At 40.4% G+C, this 14,304-nt stretch overlaps 1 protein-coding gene across 2 annotated transcripts in view; it reads left to right on the forward strand.

Moving 5' to 3' along the window:
• The first annotated feature begins 8,013 nt into the window (after positions 1-8,013).
• LOC135546477 (leucine-rich repeat and fibronectin type III domain-containing protein 1-like) overlaps positions 8,014-14,304 on the forward strand; it is a 136,095-nt gene continuing 129,804 nt past the window's right edge. For both annotated transcript variants that reach the window (XM_064974919.1, XM_064974920.1), the window contains exon 1: positions 8,014-8,899. The gene's annotated coding sequence lies outside the window, so the exon portion shown is untranslated. The remainder of the gene's footprint in view (positions 8,900-14,304) is intronic.

The following is a 14,304-nucleotide window of genomic DNA, read 5'->3' on the forward strand; positions in this document are numbered from 1 at the left end:
GTCCTGCATCAAGTTAAGATCCTACATCTGTATCCTTTCCCCCACCCTCCAGCTCAATCTGCGATCTCAGGGACTAAAGTTACGTAGCTCACTCATTAGTAGCACCTCTCTCAATCTTAATCCCATTTAGATTTTCCATTTCAGTGAGGTTACATTTCAATAAGATGTGGCTTTCCTCTCGCTTTCCTGCTCTGACCTTAAATGATCTTTCTCGGAATTTGGAGTTAGCAGATAATAAGCACCCAACTAAAGGGTGAAACATCGTTTAAATATTAATACTGTCAGCTACAACTGGTACAATTGTATATAACCACAGAAGGCTTGTTTTCACTGTGGGTGGTAAAGTCAAGTAAACACAGAAATGCACTGTAGTTTGATGAGCTTGAAGAAATGTTACTGCAGGTATGAAGGTGCAATGTGATGGGATGACATGGTAATAGGCATAACTTATTAGATATAAATTCACTATGTGCCCTATGCTTTCTTCACATCACATCAGGCGCACATATTCATGCACCTTCAATCCATATGGTATCACCAGTCAGGGTGGCTCAGTGTGTTAACTTCAATGCAAATTAAGTTGTTACAGCCATGACACATGAAACAACTGTTCATGAATGTTAACAAATTCTAATGTTGTTTCCTGTCAAAATGTTTATAGAGGGGGACTTTTACCAAGCGTGTGGTTCCACTGAAGAAGTCATCAAATGATAATCATCAGCTCAGGGTTGTATACTATTGACTTGTGTAAAAGGTGTTTAACTGTGAGTGTGTGTGACATTTGTTCAGCCGGCTCTGTGCTGACAGACGGTTTCTGGATCTCAGTGTTGTGTGTGATTATATTTGTCAAGACAGCGTTCCCGTTTGCCGAGCACTGAACAGTGAGATTGGATGGGTAAGAGAATGGCAGCCCAAGATAGACAGCTGGACTGTTATGCTGATTGCCACTTCCCCTCAATGCAATCAGAAATGGAGTTTCTCAGAAAGCACTGACTAGTCCCCACCCATTTACAGTAGCACGGGCAAGTGTCGTGGAAATATTGAATGAAATATTTCTCAGATACCGGAGCTTGTGGGGTAGTCTAATGGTTACAACGTTGGACTAGTAACTGGAAGGTTGCAAGTTCAAACCCCTGAGCTGACAAGGTACAAATCTATCGTTCTCCCCCTGAACAGGCAGTTAACCCACTGTTCCTAGGCCGTCTTTGAAAATAAGAATTTGTTCTTAACTGACTTGCCTGAAAAAAAAAAAAATCAAATTCGCTTTATTACAAAAAGTAACAAAGCCAAGCAATTCAATGGAAGAACTGACTCTCCATTCTTAGTACTCTGCTTTTATACAGTCTTAACTTTACATAACATTGTCACTTTATGAAACTTGTTGTCTTGCTTAGTTTCCATTCTCTTATTGGCTCAGACATTGAGACATAGATTCAATTGGTGGCGTGACATGCACACTCCTACTGCAGGTCTAATGGTGCCTATAACTGATTAGCTAATGTTCCTGTCCAAAGGTCTTCACAAGTTCAGGCCGATGTTGTCTATGTATGATTAACCCATGTGCATGTCCAGTAGCCTTCACAAGGTCAGATATGGCCCAGACCAGTCAAATCTTGTTGGTCTACCTTGCCTCATCAACACAGATTCTGCTTCCGTTCTGTTTTTTTACATGTCTAATGGTTAACTCAGTGTTGATCCAGCTTTGTACAGTCACGCTCAGCCTTCATTCTACTTACACATGTCTAATATTTAAACTTATATCGATTCTTCTTTCTACTTCAAAGAGAACAGTATAGGTACTGAAAATCACCAGATGACTGAAAATTCTCTAACACAAGTTTTAGTGCTGCAGCAATGCCAATCACATCTCAGTGTCCACCTCCCATCGCTATGCCAACGATTCAGTTGCGGTCTCAGTGTCCTTGATTCAACAGAAACCTGAGTGCTTCATCTGAGGGAAATCAAGATGCTGCAGCCTTCTCTCCTCCTCTGACTGAGGGAATATTGTGATAGGATGACAGCAGAAGACAACAGGGTTTTTGCTAGTCCAGATAATAACTATGCCAAAATACTTGTGTGTGAAATCAGGCTCTGTTGCTGTTGCAATTGGGGTAACAAATTGTCTCCCTTGACATCAGCCTCTCCTTCCCTGCTGCTCTCATCAAAATTCTTTTGAATGCCCGGTTGCCATGGTACCCTGAAAAATGTAGTGCTGAGATTTTCCCCTCAGATAGTGATCCTGACTTCTTCTCTCTGTCTGCCTACTTCAGAAACAGACCTTTGGCTCCACTTGAGAGGCAGAATTAAAACACAACATGTGAGGAAAGGTAATTAGAAACAAAGTAATTGATGAACCACACCATCAACCAATTACACTTTCTGTTGCAGTATTGTTATTTCAAATGAATGAGGTATATGTACACTACCGTTAAAAAGTTTGGGGTCACTTAGAAATGTCCTTGTTTTGAAAGAAAAGCATATTTTTTGTCCATTAAAATAACATCAAATTGACCAGAAATAGAGTGTAGATATTGTTAATATTGTAAATTACTATTGTAGCTGGAAACATACATTAACAATGTCTACACTGTAATTCTGATCAATGTGATGTTATTTTAATGGACAGAAACAGAAACAAGGACATATCTAAGTGACCTCAAACTTTTGAACGGTAGTGTATATGTTTCAATGTTGTTTGTGCAATGTATAAAACAAATGAAATCAACACTTGATTAGGCTTATGGTTTGTTAAAATCAGCACATGGTGTCACTGTAAGGCAGAGTCTATTTCATGTAATTGAGCCATAATTACTGAACCACACAATTCGTAACACAATTTAAGCAATCAATAAACAAGAATAATACAAAAAAATAGATCAAAACATCAGAATAGTACAGATAGAGATTCTAATGTGGTCCTCTGTAGCTCAGTTAGTAGAGCATGGCACTTGTAAAGCCAGAATAGTGGTTTTGATATCCGAGACCACCCAAATGGAAAAAATGTATGCACGCCCCTATACACGTACAGGTAAGTTGCTTTGGATAAAAGTGTCTGCTAAATTGATGCAAAATGTGTTAAGTATCTGTTATGGGTAATTTGTATTGCAGTAGCTACAGTTTTAACTGGCATGTCTGAGTCATTAGTTCTATGCCACATGGTTATCTCCAGTTGCAGGATGAGGCAGCAACCAAAGCCAGGAAACCCTACGGACTGCCCGTACACATTAAGCATAATATGGATAATGAATCTCTTAATGATCCTATTGAAAAACAGAATTTCACTTTTTATTTATCCACCAGGGTTTGTAGGCATGTGCTAACCCACAGAAATACATCAACAGAACACAAAGGACCACATCCAGTCAGGCTGACCTCGGAGGATACACACTGTTCTGTTCTCTCTGAGGATGAATTTCTTCTGGGTGTGAACATCCCTCCTGACAAGCCAATTACAGGCTGTTATAATGAAAAACACAGGGAGGCTGCATGCTCTCCTCATAAGAATAGGAGTTTTAAGTTGTATTAAGATGAGCATCTGTAGATTGTAGGAGGGATTCAATAATGTGCTCACTGAGATACAGAAATACAGTTGATGTCAGAAGTTTACATATTTCCGGACATTTAATCCTAGTAACAATTCCCTGTCTTAGGTCAGTTAGGATCATCACTTTATTTTAAGAATGTGAAATGCCAGAATAACAGCAGAGAGAATGATTTATTTCAGATTTTATTTCTTTCATCACATTCCCAGTGGGTCAGAAGTTTACATACACTCAATTAGTATTTGGTAGCATTGCCTTTAAATTGTTTAACTTGGGTCAAACGTTTTGGGTAGCCTTCCACAAGCTTCCCACAATAAGTTGGGTGAATTTTGGCCCATTCCTCCTGACAGAGCTGGTGCAACTGAGTCAGGTTTGCAGGCCTCCTTGCTCGCACATGCTTTTTCAGTTCTGCCCACAGATTTTCTATAGGATTGAGGTCAGGTCTTTGTGATGGCCACTCCAACACCTTGACTTTGTTGTCCTTAAGCCATTTTGACACAACTTTGGAAGTATGCTTGGAGTCATTGTCCATTTGCAAGACCCATTTGCGACCAAGCTTTAACTTCCTGACTGATGTCTTGAGATGTTGCTTCAATATATCCACATAATTTTCCCCCCTCATGATGCCATCTATTTTGTGAAGTGCACCAGTCCCTCCTGCACACAACATGATGCTGCACCCCGTGCTTCACGGTTGGGTTGGTGCTCTTCAGCTTACAAGCCTCCCCTTTTTCCTCTAAACATAACGATGGTCATTATGGCCAAACAGTTCTATTTTTGTTTCATCAGACCAGAGGACTATCTATTTCTCCAAAAAGTACGATCTTTGTTCCCATGTGCAGTTGCAAACCGTAGTCTGGATTTTTTATGGTGGTTTTGGAGCAGTGGCTTCTTCCTTGCTGAGCGGCTTTTCAGGTTATGTCAATATAGGACTCGTTTTGCTGTGGCTATAGATACTTTTGTATCTGTTTCCTCCAGCATCTTCACAAGGTCCTTTGCTGTTGTTCTGGGATTGATTTGCACTTTTCACACCAAAGTACATTCATCTCTAGGAGCCAGAACGCGTCTCCTTCCTGAGCGGTATGGCGGCTGCGTGGTCCCATGGTGTTTATACTGTACTTGCATACTATTGTTTGTACAGATGAACGTGGTACCTTCAGGCATTTGGAAATTGTTCCCAAGGATGAAACAGACTTGTGGAGGTCTACATTTATTTTTCTGAGGTCTTGGCTGATTCCTTTTGATTTTCTCATGATGTCAAGCAAAGAGGAACTGAGTTTGAAGGTAGGCCTGAAATACATCCACAGGTACACCTCCAATTAACTCAAATGATGTCAATAGTCAAAGCCACGACATCATTTTCTGGAAAATTCCAAGCTGTTTAAAGGCACAGTCAACTTAGTGTATGTAAACTTCTGAACCAACTGGAATTGTGATACAGTGAATTATAAGTGAAATAATCTGTCTGTAAACAATTGTTGGAAAAATAACGTGTCATGCACAAAGTAGATGTTCTAACCAACTTACCAAAACTATAGTTTGTTATCAACAAGAAATGTGTGGAGTGGTTGAAAAACAAGTTTTAATGACTACAACCTAAGTGTATGTAAACTTCCAACTTCAACTGTAGATATATGACCATCTAACATACTATATTGGTGTTTTTTCCTGCAGCGCCTAAACGATGGCTCTTCACAGTATTATTTAAAAGTCTGTATACATGAATATAATAATACTGATCCTCATTCGAGCCACAAAGGACTACACTGGAGAGCATGGGCACAGGAACAGATGGAGCATCAGATTAGGGCTCCTTTGGGCTCACTCACCAGGAAGGGATTGGGACAACAGTGTTCTTAATGGAAATCGATCGCAGTAGCAGGGAAACTTCATTGTGTCAGAAATGGCATTTTGAGCCTGACCCATATCCATAGATTTTAAAACCATTAGATGGTGTTGAGAACACGCAAGCCTTTGGTTGTGGTTATCCTGTGTTTCATACGGATTTATCTCATGGTATGTGGTATGAGTTACATTGTTCAACATATGGTCCCTGCGTTAACATGAATATAATCTACCTACAGTATATCCTATATTGTCTTCTGAACAAGCGGGGAGCGGCGCAAGCCTCCTCATAGCCTGCCGACCAGTGATTGGTCTGTGCCAGCACATGGTCCTGTGGGATGACAAATGTAGTAGTCAGAATGGATCACTATTTAATTAAACATCTCGAATTGTAACAAACTTTAAAAGAATTCATAATGGGGATCGAACTTGATAATAATAATCTAATTTTAGATCCCAATACCCACAATTTCGATAGGCTTTCTAGGGCAGTCCAGGGCTTTTGGAACCGCGAGGATGCTACACAGTAGCCAAACACCAAACAGCAGAGTTTGTGACTTCACGCTCCAGACCGGACACTGGGGGCATATGCCCATATCAAACACATGTGCGCCTGAACCCAGGCCAGGAAACATAATCTTGTAATATGTTCCAGAACATTAAGCACAGCCTCTAAGGATATTAGTGTCCGGGTGGTGAGTTCTGGATCTGTACATGTGTATTCGCCACTTTTATGATCTGCAGGAAATAGCAAGTTTCCGTATCAGAATAGATGGATAGCAATGACCTAATCTGCGATTATGCTTTCAGAGATCAGTGCACAGTAATTTCATCACATTGGTGAGTGAAGACAGTTCAGATGGACAGTCTCTCCATATCATACCAATCAATCACTTTTACAGTGCATTACTGGGAGAGGAAGCCTGGCCCCATGGGGTGCAGCCTGACACAAATAGTGGATTGGCTTTCCTTCTTTGCTCTCTTTTTATTTCTATCAGTATGCAGTGCATGAGCCCTATGCATTCATCCATTCCATGAACACACAGATATTCATGGACTTTAAATTCTGTAGGCTACACAGACTCTGACAATGCAGATTATCAAATGATCTCTTTGTTGGTTATAGGTACATGCATGTTAAATCATGGTGGGTTTGCTCTCATTTCCAACATTTAATTATGAACAGTTAAGAAGAAAAACGAAACAGTGCAAAATATCACAGTATTCAATTGCATAACTGTTCTTGGTGGATATTAGGTTATTGTGGTGAAATCAGTAGGTGAGTATGAGAAACACACCCAACTGGTCTTACTTGGATTGTTAACCTTGGATCTTTCTTTTGAAGTAAATTGTTGAAAGGTTATTATAAGAATATTTTATATAAAGATAATGACCGCAATGTGTCAAGGCGAAAGGTAAATACACAATCTCACCTGCAGTGACATATTGCTATAAAATACCATATAAGCCTGACCTGAAAAAGCAGCAAACCATTTTTCATGAATATAGCTGGCAACAGTGGCAGAGGTTTTTTGTTGCCATAATCTTAGGCATTGGACTTGGGTGTTGAGTTCTGTGGTAAATTACTCTAAAAACACTATACACATAAAAGACTAGAATAAAATAGATAACCACCACAGCACACATTCCCTCAGTTGGCATTGAACCCTGTATCCCATAAGGTTTGTTACATTTAACTAGTTTACAGGCATTGATAGCCTTTCCAGATGCAGAATACAGAATACTCTTCCTCCTCTTACAAAGAGAGTGTAGAGAGCACACAACTATACATGCTCCCAATTCATTTCACCATGAGATGATTTGGCTGGTTGTAGCTCTGCAGCCCTGAGTGGATTACCCATTGCTTTTCTGGTGGGTGGATACTCACAAGGTTGTATCTTCATCCACTGTTTGTTCAGCTCCATTGATCCAGCACAGGGCTGAGTGTGTCAGGAACTATGAGGTGTCTTAGAGACAGAATTATGGGGGTGTTTGTGTAATCCTGATCCTGACCAATAAACTTTTCTCAACCACATTTCCCTGACAGGGGCAGGTTTCAACCTCTAAAATAAAGATGATGTATTATATTTGTTCCATCAATGTTCCATTAGATTGGATTAGGTGGAGTGTGAAGTTGAAATGGGTGATCATGTAAAAAATAATACTTTTACAAAGGGCAGCTCAACTGGCATTCAGACAACCCCCCACACAGTATCTCATTTTGTGCTGGTCACAACAGCCAGCCCACCCTGAAGTCCCATCCCATGTCACTCTGGCATCCCACCAATATGGATACACTTTCCAGAAATCAAAGACCCTAATCAGCATCACATCCAAGACCAGAATACGCATTATTTGGTATATTACCCTAATGACATCACATTGCTGCAATGCTGTGCTTGTCATAGAGAAGGTGTTGCAAAGTAATGTTCTTCCTATAGCATCAATTCGTCCTTGGGTCATTTTGTAAAGATTGTATATGTTCTGCATCTGTTCAAGACATCATGGTGAGGAGATATGTTTTCATTTGTAAGCCTATCAGTCGTGATCCTCCTATTACGCAAGTGTTAAGTTGTTGAGTAGAGACGCATTGCAAAATATTGCCTGCTCGCTCTGTGGAATTAAGCAGGATACATTCTCCCACTACCCTGCCCGGAAAAATCGACTGCATTGTCTTTGCTGAACGGGTGGACAAAGAAGCAAGCCATATATGAAAACTAATTGCACGCGTGGGTAAGCATATATTGGCTATCAAGAAAGAATACACGCTTTAAACTATGCGTGGATGGAATTCATTCAAACGAAAAGGGAAGTTAACGACCAACATTATCAAGGAGAGCAACCTTGATTTCTTATCATAAAATAAAATACATACGAGTTAACTATTCTAGGCTATTGTAGTCGTCGACCTTCACGACCATCTCAGACTTTTAGATACGCAGAATAGCAGAAACCGCGTGGCTGAATTTAAAACCAACCCCAATGCGTTTATTCCATACCCGTGTCTGTTCAACAACACTAGCTGCCTACCCATTGCTTCAAAGGATCCTTAACTGCATGGCTTTCTACCTCCATCATTCATAATGACAATATTGGTACATGCATATTGCACTATATGAATATACCTCTGATACAGTCCAACGTTTCTTATTCAATTCAAGGCTAATTTGACTGAGGCTACACTGACACGTTCGTTGGACGACAGCTCTGGATTTCAGATTCGGTTTTCAGTTTGTATATCTTTTTCTGTCTCAATTGGATCGTATTGGGATTAAGGTGGTTTTAACCCGAAGCAGATGGTTTAAGAAAGGACTACCCCTACCAATTTGGTGACCAATTTCTGAAGTAAAAGTCAACCCGTTGTTGGTTACTACCTTTACTACCTCTCTCGTCAATTTCACTCCTCTTCGATTAGAAATGCTTCAGTAAGACAATGTTTGAACAGTGGAAATAACGCCCATGTGTCTACCCCTAAACATCCACGGCGAATCCTATTAACGACAACGGTAAAGGTAAGTCAGTCATGTATTTTATATTTGATCATAGCAATTGCATGCTCAATAAAAAGCAAATGAGCTTTGTGCTATATACTTCTTTTGACCTTCCACTTTGGTGCATGATTTGTTATTGTGTGCAGTTTTTTACAGATATATATATAGGTATATAATGTTCAGGTGATGCTATTTTGAATAACATAATCGAATCTGCTATTTGTTAGTATAGGCTATAGGCTATTAATGCGTTCATGCCGCATTGGCTATTCAATCTAAAGTATTGCCCGACTAATTGAATGATGATATATTTGAATAGAGTTTGATGTTTTGGACCAGTTTTGTTGAATTATTTTGCTAATTAAGTCACGTACCCTGTAGCCTACATCTGTATAGGTCCGAAAGCGCGCTATCAAAATGATAAATAGGGATGATAAATAGTAGACTGCAGCTTAAAAATAGTGCTGTGAGACAACGCGCAGCTGGGCTAAAACAGCCCAAATAATATGATATTTGTATGTTGATTGATGACTCATTCATTTTCATATGAGATGGTTGACATTGTAGACTAATAACACACAAGGGTTTCAATTGACCTTTCGCAGTACTGGGTTATTCACCTGGTTTGGAATTCCAATAAGGATTCATTCATAAGAAATAGTTACCCTTGTATGGATTCGTTGTAATGGACCCTAATTAGGCTATTGCTATGTGATGTGTGTAATCAAATTGTCAGAGGGAACGAAATCAGAGAATAGATTGGTTCAAGGCCGGTCTGTGTCTGTAGAAGCAGTATGCATTCTGCATTTATTATCACAGGGTTGTGTTGGCTACAACCCCTGAAGCTGTATAGGCATTAAAATCAAAAGGAACACAGAACAGACGGGCCACACGTCGCTCGGTGAGTTGAATCCTCCATTGAAGTTGCCAACGTTGGTTGAGAGCACAGACCAGCTTGCTTGGAGCGCGAGTGGCACGGGCGTGTCTGCATCAGAACAACGTCGACTTTCACAAGTTAGCATCAGCACTGGAGAATATTTCTCACTGCAGAAATGTCAAATGACCGCTTGGGGACACTGACTGCTAAGCTACAACCGTCTATTATTCGTTTCAGTACCGCCCAATCGAACTCATAAGGAACGAATGTGAATATTCCGAATTTTATCCACGGGTCACAAATCAAAGCACGCTTTTCTCATATACCTAACGTTACCCATGGGCGGGATATTGAGAGGGAAGCATAGCCCAAAGTAATGGCAATTTTTCTGCTCAAATGTGTCTATATGACATATAGTATAATTCATGATCATGAGTAGACTAGAATGCTACAGTGCAGCAACATAGCTCACCCTGTGTATTACGGTCGCTGTCCACTGCCCTGTGGTGCTAAACCGCCGGGATTCCGAGCTCATGGCTATCCATGGTGCTGAATCTGGTTGTTTACATTGGCTCCACATACCCTTTTACCACATACCCTTTTACCCTTTTACCACATAATAAAGTCTCCACAGAAAGCTACATGTTGTATTAGGTAGACTCCTGAAAGTGACGCTATTAAACAGGAAATCATTTTTTTCAATATGCAAATGAGTTCGTTAGCTCACCAATTTTTAATTTTACCTTTATTTTACTAGGCAAGTCAGTTAAGAACAAATTCTTATTTTCAATGACGGCCTAGGAACAGTGGGTTAACTGCCTGTTCAGGGGCAGAACGACAGATTTGTACCTTGTCAGCTCGGGGGTTTGAACTTGCAACCTTCCGGTTGCTAGTCCAACGCTCTAACCACTAGGCTACCCTGCCGCCAATTAATATGCTCATTAATGAGTTGTGAGTGATGCACTCTTAGAAATGTTAATTGAGAGTCTTTATTCAGTTCAAAAGAAAACACAGGACTTCAAAAAAGTAAGGTAAAAAAATACAATAACAACACAATATTATCTCTAGCAGCTAGCAAAGGTATTATTCACTGCCCAACCACTCTGATGGACCTCAGTTTGAATGTGGGCTTATGGTCAAAAGAGGTGATAACTGGTTGCCATTTATGTATGGTTATTTTCTCCTCTCTCTTTTTCAGGCATTCAATATTTATATTGTTAGATTCTGGAATAATAGGCTATGTCTCTGTGGACAGTAGCCAGAGATGGAGGTATTTGTGTCCTTGCCAACCCTTCAGACTCAATAGAGGACTCAAAGAGGTCAGCATGTGGCTTTTATAGGATTATATATATATATATTATATATATTATTTTTTTCACTCAGGGAATGTAAGGTGCTCTGTCAGATGTAAACAGGGTAGTAGTGAAGGTTGTAAATCCATTAAAGAGAGATGGAGGCAAAATATCTGAACATTTACCGTTAAATGAAGCATACATCCCTTCATATCACTACCATTTTATTCGGACCGCGCTCATAAGACATACCAAGGGGAAACTGTGTACATCAATTTGCAGAGTTGCTACATCATTAGTACAGTATGCCGCATGCATTTTACATAGCAGCTTGCAGTCCCACTCCTCCACTGGTTAGTACCGTTTACCAGGTGCAGCTGCGGTATCCACTCTTCCATCTCAATCAGGAATGGGACTCCATGTTCTGGCACATCAGGGGCACCACCTCTCCACAGCTGCCCAGCCTGCCCAGTGCAGTGAAGCGTAGAAATGGAGAGGATCTGTCACATGGTTTATGTGTTGTAATGGCCACTCCCTGTCGGACGGATGCCTTCATAGGGGAAGATAAGAGACACACAGATGTGTGTTGGGTCCTTTACAGGAATGAAGACGACAACAATAGGAGTCAATAGCCCCAAGCATATAGAATTTAGGAGACGTATTGCTTTGGGTGTGCATGTTGAATATTTGATTGAGCTGTTGAAACATTTGTTTCAGTAAGAACCAATGACATTTGATGCTACAGAACCAGGTTATGTATTTTAAATACTTGCTCCATGTCTGTACATAATAAGGGCCTGCTTTAAGTGGCTTGTAAATATATCTGAACACAGAGGTTAATGAGGTTTATTCTTAGGAGGGTTAATACGCTTGAGCCCTATTGGATTAGTAATTTGAATGAATTAACAAGTTCAACAGGCCTTCCCACTGAGCACAGGCGTCAATTCAACGTCTATTCCACGTTGGTTCAACGTAATTTCAGTGAAATGATGAGGAAATAATGTTCAGTCAACCAGTGTGTGCCCAGTGGGTTGTTGTGTATTTAGATTTGGACTATCTATGCAGCGGTTGGGGTGAGATAGGTTATCACCGCTTCTCTAGCTTGTCAGCGCATTGGACCGTGTTACAGTAGATACCCAGGGTTCTGGTGCCATGCCTTTGCCTAATGAAATCAGCCATCATGAGATCCTCATTATCATACACTGACTACATGGATTTCAATATGGATGCATGAATACACACAATATCAAGAAATATGTGAGAATAATTTCAAATTCCAATAGCTAATAGTTAAACAGATCCACAAGCAGATAGGCAGGAAGGTTTCTGCTGCTTTCTCGTTTGGCAGTATAGGCAGCAGGGTGAGATTAATGTAGCTTCTCTGTCTTGCCAGTCTGTTGCATTGTGTTACAGCAGCTGCTCTGGTTGCTGCTGTCATGTGTTAGCATTATGAAATCAGGGCTGATATGGGTATTATCAGCCACTGCAGAAATGAGAGGGAAGAGACACACCAAAAGTACCATATCTGTATGGGGAGAATGAATGAAAATCTGGATTTGAAAATGATTATGCAGAGCCTACCCACTGTAGAGCTGCACTCTATGAGGTCTGGATGTCAAACAGCTGTATAAACAATGTCTGTTTTGTAATGTGTAAGATAACTTCACAGGAAACAATATTGCCACTTTCCTTTACTATTGGAGTAGCCACAGTAGAATCAGTACACAATTCATGAAAAATGTACCCATTGCCAGCAATTTGTGTTTGAAAAGTGTTAACACACATTTGCATACTGTTATATTAAAGTTGAGTTAACATTGAAACCAAAAAAATGCAAGATGTAATTATACTCCCATTTCAACAAACAACTTAGCCTACACATACATCACAGACACTCATCATGATAGGTGTTTATTTCAAACTAGATAATGCTGCTGGTTGACTTGCTCCTGTAAAATGTGGTATTCTATCTAAGCAAACATATTTTTGAATGATCAGTCGGTTGATACATTATTGTACATAACGGCTTTCCTTTTGCTGCCCCCAAAGTTGAGCTTGAAATCAGCGTAATGGGAATTTTCTGTTGGTACTGGATGATGAGCATAGGCCTGGAGTGTGCATCTCATCCTGGGACAGATGCTGAGCAGATAAACCAGGCTGGGTCCTGGAGCTGGGGAGCTGAAGCGTTGACCTGGTACATGCGGCATGCAGAGCATCAGATGTGGGAAGGAACTCAGGGGCAGCAGAGAACAATGGGGGTGGGGGCAAAGGTCACAACAGTCAGCAGGGAGGGAGCGCATGGTAACAGAGGAGCAGAGGAGACAGAAAACCAAGGTGTTTATGGAGCAGAAACAGCCTCTATAGCTTGATGATGGGTGTGATCAGTTGATTACTGGAAGGCGAAGACGAGGATTCAAGGTAGAAGCAGATGGATTTCCAATGACAGGTAAGGGCAAGTTGAGCTAGGTTCGTTAGTATCCTGATTCAGATGGAAGATGGACATATTGACAATGTCATTTTCTTTGGAGCATCTCATACCTTAACTGCTACTGCTAAAGAGTTTTTATACCCAAGCCATATACCAGCCTCCCAGCCTCTCTGTTGACTCTATGGCGCACAGATAACAAGATTACAGGTGGCACCTGTCTCCCCAAAGAACCTCTCCCATACAGTGTGGCTGTTCCACCTTTGACACAGTTTTAGACTACTGCTACAGGACATAGATGTCACTGTCTTTATAGGGGCATTAAAATGAAGAGATATGATATTATTAATCACACAAGAACTAGTGTTTGCTGTACTGTAGTAGTCAGCCAAGCCAACCAGTCAAGCTCTTAGACCATAGCTGCTCCTTGAATCAAGGAAGGTGTCATTGATCTGGATATACTTTCAGTAGCTGCATCAGATGATATTGATTAGGCTGATATCCCAGACTAGCACTTTTCTAAGCTCTTTGATGCTCATTCACTAAGGCAGGGGAAGGCAACTAGCCACGGCCCGTTTCTTTTGGGCGGAGCAGATGGTCGGGGTAGTTAGAATAATTTGTACACTGCAAATTGACCACAACTAAGCCCAAAAAGAGATTATATTTGAAAATAACTATCATTTTTTACCTTGATTACATTGAGACATGTTCACATACACTGTATGTCTCCTTTTTTATTCATAGGAACACTTGAACAGATTTTGTAAATGAAACACATTTTTAGTTGAATTCCTGGTGATTTTAGTCTCAATTTTTTTTTAACCAAAAACTA

Source organism: Oncorhynchus masou, chromosome 9 (genome assembly GCF_036934945.1).
Source record: "Oncorhynchus masou masou isolate Uvic2021 chromosome 9, UVic_Omas_1.1, whole genome shotgun sequence".
Classification (NCBI taxonomy): domain Eukaryota; kingdom Metazoa; phylum Chordata; class Actinopteri; order Salmoniformes; family Salmonidae; genus Oncorhynchus; species Oncorhynchus masou.